Source organism: Gadus chalcogrammus, chromosome 17 (assembly GCF_026213295.1).
Source record: "Gadus chalcogrammus isolate NIFS_2021 chromosome 17, NIFS_Gcha_1.0, whole genome shotgun sequence".
In the NCBI taxonomy this organism is placed as follows: domain Eukaryota; kingdom Metazoa; phylum Chordata; class Actinopteri; order Gadiformes; family Gadidae; genus Gadus; species Gadus chalcogrammus.
Window position 1 is genome coordinate 15,601,491 of NC_079428.1, and position 10,920 is coordinate 15,612,410.

At 39.7% G+C, this 10,920-nt stretch overlaps 1 long non-coding RNA gene across 4 annotated transcripts; it reads right to left on the reverse strand.

Moving 5' to 3' along the window:
• Positions 1-256: 256 nt before the first annotated feature.
• On the reverse strand, positions 257-10,642 carry LOC130369790 (uncharacterized). 4 transcript variants are annotated; one of them, XR_008892904.1, is made up of 8 exons: positions 10,021-10,642; positions 9,529-9,637; positions 8,880-9,042; positions 8,007-8,192; positions 7,370-7,474; positions 4,982-5,104; positions 3,196-3,283; positions 257-2,651 (listed from the first exon to the last, which is right to left on the reverse strand). It is a non-coding gene; the product is annotated as an uncharacterized LOC130369790 (long non-coding RNA). The 4 variants fall into 4 exon arrangements; XR_008892902.1 differs by lacking the exon at positions 3,196-3,283; XR_008892901.1 differs by having other exon boundaries at positions 257-3,283.
• Between the last annotated feature and the right edge of the window lie 278 nt (positions 10,643-10,920).

A 10,920-nucleotide genomic window follows, 5' to 3' on the forward strand; every position in this document is an offset into this window, starting at 1 on the left:
GGTATGGTTTTGTGGCCATACCTCTCCTCCACTAAATACATAATGAATTAAAAAAACAATCAGTTCAATCAATCAATCAATCAGTTTAAACAATCAGTTCAAGTTAAAAACTCTAATTATATGGTTGCCTACTGACTATGAATCAGTTCATTCAATCAATCAATCAGTTTAAACAATCAGTTCAAGTTAAAAACTCTAATTATATAGTTGCCTACTGACTATGAATCAGTTCAATCAATCAGTTTAAACAATCAGTTCAAGTTAAAAACTCTAATTATATAGTTGCCTACTGACTATGAATCAGTTCATTCAATCAATCAATCAGTTTAAACAATCAGTTCAAGTTAAAAACTAATTATATAGTTGACTACTGCCTATGAATCAGTTCAATAAATCAATCAGTTTAAACAATCAGTTCAAGTTAAAAACTCTTAATAATATGGTTGACTACTGACTTCTGACTATGACTTCCATTACTTCATTACTCTTGCTGTAAGTATTTCAGAAAAGGTGGTATTTTTCCAGGTATACACTACGTGTCTTGTTTATGTTTTATTTATTATTTTTTATTTATTATGTTTATTTTTTTATTTTATTTTATTTTTTCCACAATGTCTTGTTTTTTAAACGATTTATGATGACTATATGCTCTGTAAGGTGACCTTGGGTGTCTTGAAAGGCGCCTCTAAATTAAATGTATAACACACACATACTGGTTTTCATAACTCATGAGGACGACCTTTATAATCATCACTTGTGAGGATCACCCTTTCCAGAGGTTGTAGAGAGCTGAACAAAATTCAGTAAACTTGCCATAGCTTAGTTAACCTATACACAACTTCAAAACTCTGAAATGATGAAGTGATGGTTTAACCAGGCTTTATGGGGACTTCCGGAAGAACCAGTAAACATGCTTTCAGGGGACATCATTTACATAAATTAGAATATTTCACACAGATTATTTGGTGACTAATGGGGACCTGATTGTACATAAAACAATGAAAATTGTAGAGTATAGCCAGAGGGCCAAGGTGTTTTAACCTCTCAATTTCCGAGAGCCCCTGGAACCAGGGGCGGCCATGCCCTCTGCAAATGTTCCTCTTGGCCATCCACCATCTATATGTGGCGTGATACCAACTTATTTCATGATATTACCGTGCACTATGTGTGTGTATGGGTTTTTATTTTACCAACACCATCGATGCCACCCTCACACATGGGAGGGATCTCCCAAACAGGTGTGGGTCCACAGTAAATAGCACCAGAGACGGATGGAGAATTAGATGCATTGATACTTTATTTTTAAAAGTATACCAGCACATACCCACATTAGCATAGACACACATCACACACAGACTCGAGCCATCAGAGTGCGGTTAATACATGTCAGAACCTGCTGGTGTATCCTTGTGGGCCAGGAAGAGGCATCAAGATACAGAATAGTCACAATATAAATGGAAGTCACATAGACCTCGAGAGAATAAGTTCGACGTCTGAGGCTCCGGTTCCCTCGGTCAAATGTCTATATTAAATAACATGGCGTGTTTGAATAATCGTACATAACAAAGTCTGTAGGTTGCGAAGAAAAAAAGGGAAGCTGCATCACGTTTTGATCTATACACTTTTTCCATCTAGTGTCGACTGGGTTTTTGGAATGTCTATGCCGTTAAAGTAGCATTAATAATCGTTAGGATTATTACGACGATTATTAATGCTACTTTAATGGCACCGACAATCCAAAAACCCAGTCGACACTAGGCCTGCAGCGGATTCGAATTGTATCCGAATCCGTTCGGTTCGTTTACCACAGTTCGGAGCATTCTGGAGATCCGCGGATTTCGGTTTCATGAAGGCATTGCCTTATGTAGCGTATTTTGCCTACTGTAGCCTACGTCCGATACAAAAGGGTGTTTAGGACCCAGCGGAATGCATTCTCTCCAGTGCTGCCCGAGCCAATGAGACTTTTCCCGCCCCTCCCTTCATCCTGTCAGCGTTCAAAACAAACTGGGCTTTTCAAGCGCACGATTCCTAAATTTAAAGAAAGTAATTGATACAATTATATTCTAAATATACGGGAGATAAATACAAACAGGTGATAAGCGGGATAACGGCCTTCGAGGTCGACCGGTTCGATGGAAATAATGGACAGGTAGAGGCAACTCTGGCTTCATGCTGCGCTCGTCGCCAGAGTTCTAAGCCTCGTCGGCCGTTATCCCTTACATGTTACACTCAGTGCACCATGTTTTCAAATGCATTTAGGGGAACATTTATTGCACAAAAAAGCCTTGCAAGTTGTCTGATTGCAGTCAATTAACACATTGCAAATAGCCTGTGTGTCTCATTCATTTTTGTGTTTCTCCCCCAAACCCTCCGTCAAAAAAAAGTCCGCCTATTTACTATCACGGACATGATCCTAATCCGAACCGTATCCGAAACCGTGGACACACTGATCCGTTTCACCCCTAGTCGACACTAGATGGAAAAAGTGTTTAGTTCAAAGCGTGACGCAGCTTTAACTTCTTCGCCACAGAGAGATTTTGTTTAGTTAGACATTTTTGGCACAGTGCAAGCATGTATTAAAGCCTTTATGTGCCTCTCGACGGCCTTTATCTCTGCTGGCTGCCATGGTTCCCTTTTGAGTGGAGCCTTTCCTGTAAATGAGTAGAAAAACAGATGTTTACATGAAAGTATCAGGAAGGAGATACAGTTCCTATAAGTTTCATGTCCTGCATCAACAATCCTCAGTGATCTGCTCATTAGTACACCTTATTGTAAAGTGTCAACTAAACTTTTTATTGTATTACATGCCACACACTTTCATTTAGAGACTATAATATTAATTCCTTATTTTTGTTTTTTAGCAACAGTAGCATTATGTCTTCGATATTATGGCAGCTTTCTTTTTCTTATTTAACATTTTTATTTTCTTGTCATAATTCTTTTGACTGCAATCTTTCTTTCATCTTCAATTAATATATGTCCTATTATCTGCTTTCTCAGCCATCTGTGAAGCACTTTGAACTGCACTAACTGTATGAAAGGTGCTATAAAAAAAATTATTGATTGGAGTGTTCCGCTCTCAGTCAGTTGGTTGACTCCTGCATTAACATGCATCCAAGTAGCCATGAAAATTAACGTCATCACAGGGACAAACAAATAGGTTAGTTGAAACACGCAAGAGGAACTACGCCTCACCTAGAAAGCAGACGAGACCAGGCGGTGGTGCAGAAAAGCTGCAATCGAGTCAGTTTACAAAGAAAAGAAACAGACCGATTCCTGCAGCCTTCAAAAGAATATACAGGAAAACTTCAGTCTTAAGTCAAGAGATATCTACCACCTCCACTATCCACTATAAAAGCAGCAGTAAATAAGTTTGCAATTATTATCAAGCGCACAAGATGTTTAACAAATTGAACCTACATTGAACAACATGAGACTAATATTATGACATAACATTTGTATTTTCTAGATCACATGGGGCCCTATCTTGCATCCGGCGCAAGTGACTTAGTCACTGGCGCATGTGTCGTTGCTAGTTTACAACTGGCGCAGAGCGTTCTTTTCCCACCACCGCCACTCGCCGGTAAATTAGGGATTGATCATGCGCCCCAAGGGGCGGTTCGGCGGAAGGAGGAGGCAGGTTCTGGCTCCAACGGTATTTTGCCGTTTCTGAATGCCATTGCGCTACTGACCAGGAAATACCTGGTTTAAAGTCAGTGGCGCGTTGTTCAGATGCTATTTTAAGGGCGCATGCATACATGCGCATGCGATGCATACGGATTGCTTGTGCACCTCGCGCATACACTTTGCTTCTCCCATCTACCTAGCCGCACATTCTTGGTAAATTATTTGGGAAAGAACAGCTGATGCAGCGGTAATAAGTTGTTCTTTTAAATCAATGCATCTGCAAACACCGTACAGCAAACACATATTTTCTTGACATAGTGTAGGCCTACATGCCCATAACTATTAGGATTGATGAGTATTTGATCGTGAATAACATTGTTTTACCGCGAGTGAGTGTTAAAAAGAATGAATGAATGCGGGGGTGCGTGTGTGCTCTGTTTAAACACACGCAAACTAAACACGTAACACATAATACAATCAATGGCAATGTCTATTACCGCGGGGACACATGCATATTAGGATAGCATACAATACCGATAAGAAACAATGTTTAGAATGTATTGCGTATATCATTAAATAGAACAACAGTTACCGCATAACATATGTTATATCATATACGTTTTCTTTGCCGAAATTTATTTGAGGACTCAGCATTTCTGAAGTTGTGGAAGAAAACCCCTTATTCCATGTGTGAATTAGGCCATATTATTTGGCAATAAACTGAGCCATTTGCAGTTTGAAATTCATGTGGATCTGTCTCATCGGAGACTGCAGACGCGCTGTCAAAATATCAACTCGTCCGATTCAAATGCGCTCATGGCTCTTAAAGGGGATGGGAGCTGGCACTCTCATTGGTTTGTTGGACGTTACGCCCAAACCACACCTACGGGTAACTAGGCTGCTTCAGACCAACCCTTTTGACACTTGCGCCGCGACACAAGTGTCATTTATCCGCCTGTAAAATAGCGATAGCGCCGTAGAACCGCCCACATAGCTACTTGCGCTTTGCGCTTCCCACTTGCGTTTCAGACCGTTAAAATAGGGCCCATTGTGTTTGTTGTCCAAACTAAGAGTGAATCAGCATCTACTGAGCATCAGCAGAGTGAGGTGTCTGCACAACGCCCAAAGATACTATCTACCCCGGTCACAGTCTGTTCACCCTAATGCCACCTGGCAAATCCTATAGAAGTATCTGCTGACGTACAACCAGACTAGAGAGCTGGGAAGATTGACACTCCCTCATAAAAATGTTTTCATTTTGACTTATATAACCTCAAATTTGTACTCTACACCATTACGTTGTCCAATAAATTACTTTACTCCAATATATAAATCAAAAAGTGTAAAGATTCACCTTTGGAAGAACATGGCTCACAGCACAGACTGTAGAAGATGCTCCATCTTCTGCTGGTGGCAGTTTGCGTCTCTGTTTTGCTGGGATTTTATTCCCCCTCCGTGCCTCCAACAGTTTCCTCTTCTGATGATTGTATGAAATTCATTAATATATAACATTTTTAAAAATAAATTTTGCTATAACAATGCAGACCAAAAACAAATACAAAACAATGCTGCAAGTCTCTTGGGTCAAATACATGCCCACACACCATTAGTTGCCTGAGAAGGAATTCTACTGTCATATTTTGTCCTGCTTTGTCAACCTCTGCTGTCAAATAGACTATGCCTAGTGGGGACATTTCACTCATCTTGAATAAACCCTGCTGAGTGGGGACATTTCACACACCTGTACGTTCTCCGTTATCAACCAAACCATAAAAGGTGCATTGTGGGGACGTCGTGAATGTCCCAGACTACAGCGACATTTTGCCCCGGGAAAATTACTCAACAAGGTTTAGATGTGTCCTACATATAACCTTAATCATTAGCCTTATACAAGCATTAGAGAAAACAGTTTGGCAGACCTGATGCATAATAGATTCCCCTTATAATTATCAAATTTAATTAATTTACCTGCTTAAAGAAAACAAGAGCAGATGTCAAAGGTGACTATAAGACACTAGAGGTAATTATTAGGTGATGGATATGAATTACCTGGTGACCAGTAGGGCTGCACGATATGGGCAAAATATGATATCCCGATATTTTTTGGCTGAATGGCGATATACGATATATATCTCGATATTTTCTATAGAGTGGGTTAGATGGCCAATGTCAAAAGCCAAATGTGAGATGTTGCAAGCACTTTTATTAAAACATAGGTCAGTATTACTGCAACATGTGATTTTTTTATAGTTATTTTCAACAGAATTGAGTGAACATGCTTAAAAAAAAAGGGACGTTTTTCACCTTCTTCACAAAATATTCACCTATGCAAAACAATATAAAGCTGTAGGTTACACACATTAGCTACCATTAAGAGCATTGGCTTCATCGCATTGTCCTGTGTACTACGGTGAGGGTTTCAGTGCGCCGTAACTTTAATCCCCCGCCCCCTCCCTTCTCCGTTCCATTTGGGAACATGTTTGGTTTCATTTCGCTTGTTTCGTATATTTTAATTAATTAAGAGCGTCACCAGAGGGCGCCCCCAACACATCTGCCGAGCGCCGGCCCTGGTTTCGGGGCAGAAGAAACTATCACGGAGTTTTACGCACGCCGCTGCTGTAAATGGTGGAACAGATTTGTCGTGCTTCCACTTTTAGTCGCAACGGTTTTGCTACACTCTCTACAGATGACCTGCAGCTGCTGCTCATCTGTTTTTTTTAAACCCGAACTATTTCCACATTATGGAGCCGTTGTTTCTCCTTTTTGAAACAAATTCGTCTCCCGCCGCCGTCTCGTTTTCTTTACGGGTATCATCCATGCTTGTTGTGTTGTGAGGGGGCGGCGGGGGTGGGAATGAGGCGTCTTTGCACACGGCACGTTCGGAAAGACAGAGTGGGAGGGGGAGGGGTCGCACTCACAGTCTCCAAGGCAAGCGCTGCAGACGCTTGAGGGGGAAACTGACCATTTTAACGCTTATCGATATAAACGATATTGTCAAATCTTGTATCCCCTTGGAAATTATATCGATATATCGTGCATAGCCGATATATCCTGCAGCCCTAGTGACCAGTGTCCTCTAACCAGGCAGCTTCATCCCACTTTGGCTCTGACATGAGCACAGGCTGGGCGCTCACACAGTGCGTGTCAGGTTCACATGTAGTCATCTGCAATTTGATACAAAAAGTAAATCAGTCAATTTCATGTAAACACTGCATAATATTATATTATTTTAAGACATTTTCTAAAAGACATGTCTCTTGGGTCAAATACATGCCAACACAGCAGACTAGTGAGAAAGAATTCTAGCGTCATATTTTGTCCTGCTTTGTCAACCTCTCTCTGCTGTCAAATAGAGGGGACATTTCACAAATCTTGAATAAACCCTGCTGAGTGGGGACCTTTCACACACCTGTACGTTCTCGGTTATCAGACACTTAACATAACATTACACTGAAACAAAACCATAAAAGGTGCATTGTGGGGACGTCGTGAATGTCCCAGATTACAGTGACATTTTGCCCCGGGAAAATTACTCAACAAGGTTTAGATGTGTCCAACATATCCCTTAATCATTAGCCTTATACAAGCATTACAGAAAACTGTTTGGCAGACCTGATGTATAATAGATTCCCCTCATAATTATCGGATTCTTTTCATTTACCTGCTTAAAGTAGACAACAGAAGACATCAAAGGTAACTAGAAGACACTAGAGGAAAACATTAAGTGATGGACATGAATTACCTGTTGACCAGTGTCCTCTAACCAGGCAGCTTCATCCCATTGTGGCTCTGACATGAGCACAGACTGGGAGCTCACACAGGGCGTGTCAGGTTCACATGTAGTCATCTGCAATTTGATACAAAAAGTAAATCAGTCAATTTCATGTAAACACTGCATAATATTATATTATTTGAATACATTTTCTAAAGGACATGTCTCTTGGGTCAAATACATCCCCACACACCAAACTAGCGAGAAAGGATTCTATGGTCATATTTTGTCCTGCTTTGTCAACCTGTCTGCTGTCACATAGACTATGCCTAGTGGGGACATTTCACACATGTTGAATTAACTGTGTTGAGTGGGGACATTTCGCACACCTGTACGTTCTCCTTTATCAGATACTTAACATAAAGTTTCACTGAAACAAAACCATACAAGATGTATTGTGGGGACGTCGGGAACGTCCCAGACTACAGTGACATTTGGCCCTGATTCAGATGCCTCCTGAATATCCAATGTTTTAATATACAATAGAAAAAATGATCATTTATTGAAATTGATTTATATAGTTTCAAAGAAAAGATACCATCAATCATTAAGTTATTCCAAGACATTCTTGAATTGTATATACCTTAACACTAGTTGTAACATGTACCTGCTTGGGCAGTCCTCTCCTCCATAATTATATGCAATTTCTTCACCTTCTTTTATGTCTTGGAGAGCAAAGAGACAGAGGTGTGTGCTTCCTGCAATGTCTATTCTCTTCATCCTGCAATTGGGATGTCTGTGGTCATCGTTCACCAAGCGGCCGAAGGAACCATCTTCTCTAGAGGCGTCAATGCTTTAAAACCACAAATAAAAATAGAGAAAAACGGAAAAAATATTATTACTTTTCATTAAAACATCATTTACTAGCATACAAGATCACAGTTTTACATGAGTTATTGATTGAGTAAGCCTATAAGTTAACGTCGCAATGGATTCCGGAAAGTTGACCCAAATGCAGGGGATGACAAGCAGAACATTTCCATAGATGTATAATGACTAGATATCGCCTAAGCTGCGCTGTTCAGTGGAACGTATGCGTCAATGGTAACATATAAATTGTAAAAAGACACACCGTGTGAAGTTGTTTTTTAATTTTGGCAAGTAGCCGTGTAATAAGCGGGATAATGTATAGAACGTCGCCGGTCATTATCGCAAAATAAGCCCCTTCACGGCAAAGCAAGACATCTCCGCTTTTGCGTCGGTGTCTGGTTCGCCCTTTGCCCGATAATGACCGGCGTTCTATACATTATCCCTTACACACATATAAATGTCTGTGTTGAAAGATTAATGTTAGAAATAAAACGACCCTTGCATTGCATTTTGAGGGACTTGTGTCTCAGCAGCAGCGTAGTTTACTTTCCTGTAGTTGGTAGCAGGCTACGGCAGCGGCGGATTAGTAATTATTGGATTAGTTTTGTGTAAGCAAGTGTAACGACTTCAGTATAAGGTAGTATAGTTAAGGTGCAATTTAAAATCTTACCACCATGTTTTGCCTCCCAACTTGAACGCGAACAAAAATCCAGAACATGCAGGGTTATAATTTCTTCTTCTCTTTTGAGCTTCACCATCGCTTATCAAATCTCCCCTGCATTCCACTATAAAATCTCCTTTGGAGAATGAACCTATGGCGAACACCCCACGCCCTGCAAAAAGAACGACATCTTTAATTAAAACAGGAAAATTAAAACATACAATTGTCAGCCTGTCACAACAGATAAAGAGTGACAATAACACATAAATTGGCTTCCTAAGCAGTTTTGCAATTATAATCATGTTTCTTACATACAGTATAATGCTTGGGTATTGGCATCAATTACCAACATACGTATAAGCATAACCTCTCTTTGAGACACTGGTCAATCATTATAGTAGAAATTACTGGAAGATTAATGTAGCTTATTGAATACAGAATAAATACATACAAAATAAAGTTATTTTGGTAAAGTTCATATTTATTTAACCAATCTACAGTACAATAATAAGTGTAACTAAATAACATTCTTTTGACCTGCTTATCTAATGGAGAGAGGAATTAGAAATGGTATCACTTTAAGACACGTTTTGTATTTTATTATCCACCCTTTATATCCATCCATCCATCCATCGATAGATACCATATGCCATTTTACCTTTTACTGCATTGATGTACTTCACCTCCAGTTTCCATGTATTGTCAGTCTTTAAACCGACATGGTGACAGGCATCTGTGAGGGGACTGATTCTTGGTGGCATTTCAAACTGCAGAGAAATAAAAAAGTGAGATCGATTTGACTTCAGTTTTAGTTAAATCATACTACCGGTACATCAGATGCATTCAAAGTTGGTAGCTGAATAACACATTTACATTTTGCTAGATGTTAAGCATTTTCTACATTCTATTCTTATAACATTCTATAGCTGCAACCAGCTGAAACACCCTGAAAAGCCAGCACCTGAGCCCTGTCTACTCATAGTAGATGAGTAGACAGGGCTCTGCCGCAGGCTGCGGATGCTAATGCTAACTAGCTAATGTAACATGTGCGTTTGGCTAGCAGTCAACAAGCAGACCGTTTTAAAACATAAATAAACGACTACATGATGCTATATTACGCAATATTTCAAGACAAATGTTGAATACTTACTGTACACGCCACTTGCTCCGGGTAAATCCTTAATATGCATCGAATTCGACGGTTTCACAGAGATAAAAGGCTCTTCTTCTAGGCTGAGGTTGAACCTGAAGGTACATTTGACTTCCTGTCTGATTTCACATTAAAAGCAAACGGCCAAAGTCACAAGCCTCTTACTAGCATTGGAAAAATGTATTGTTTGGACTCTTAGACAATAAGACAACAATCTATTGAATCTAAGACAACAATCGGGAATATATGATTAATCTTATTATTGTTATGGCAAAATATCATATCTATAAATGCTAATTCACTAATAAGAAGCCATGTTTTATTGCTTTTACTAGATCAAGAAATATATTCTTTCAATCCAGCACTCAATTAATTATAAAGCAATTCCTATAAGCTGCATTTTGTATTGAATAAATACATTTTAATTAAAATGTAATTAAAAAAGTATAATTCTTAGCACTGTAGTTGGCATCTGTTGCAAATAAACGTTTCCAATAGCCTAATTGTTGACTAACACTGAAAAAAGTTCTTAGTATTTGAATACATACTTCATGGGGACAAGGAAGGGGCGGTACATACCATATTTGGTAGTGGTGTGTGTGAACTATCAAGTGCAATACCAACCGGGATTCTTAGGGGGCGATAGTGAGAAATGTGTGTGTGTGTGTGTGTGTGTGTGTGTGACCCGACAGAAAATTGTGAATTATGGGCCAAAACCAAAAAACCAAAAAAACCACACTGGCACCTTCAGATTGACTCCTGAAGTCATTTAAAGCACTTTCCCTCATGGGGACCTCGATTTTGGTCCCCATACTGTCAGAGGTCCCCATGGCGTGACTGTGTGAACAGATCAATGTCCCCATAAGTATAGGAATACAAGAACACACACACACACACACA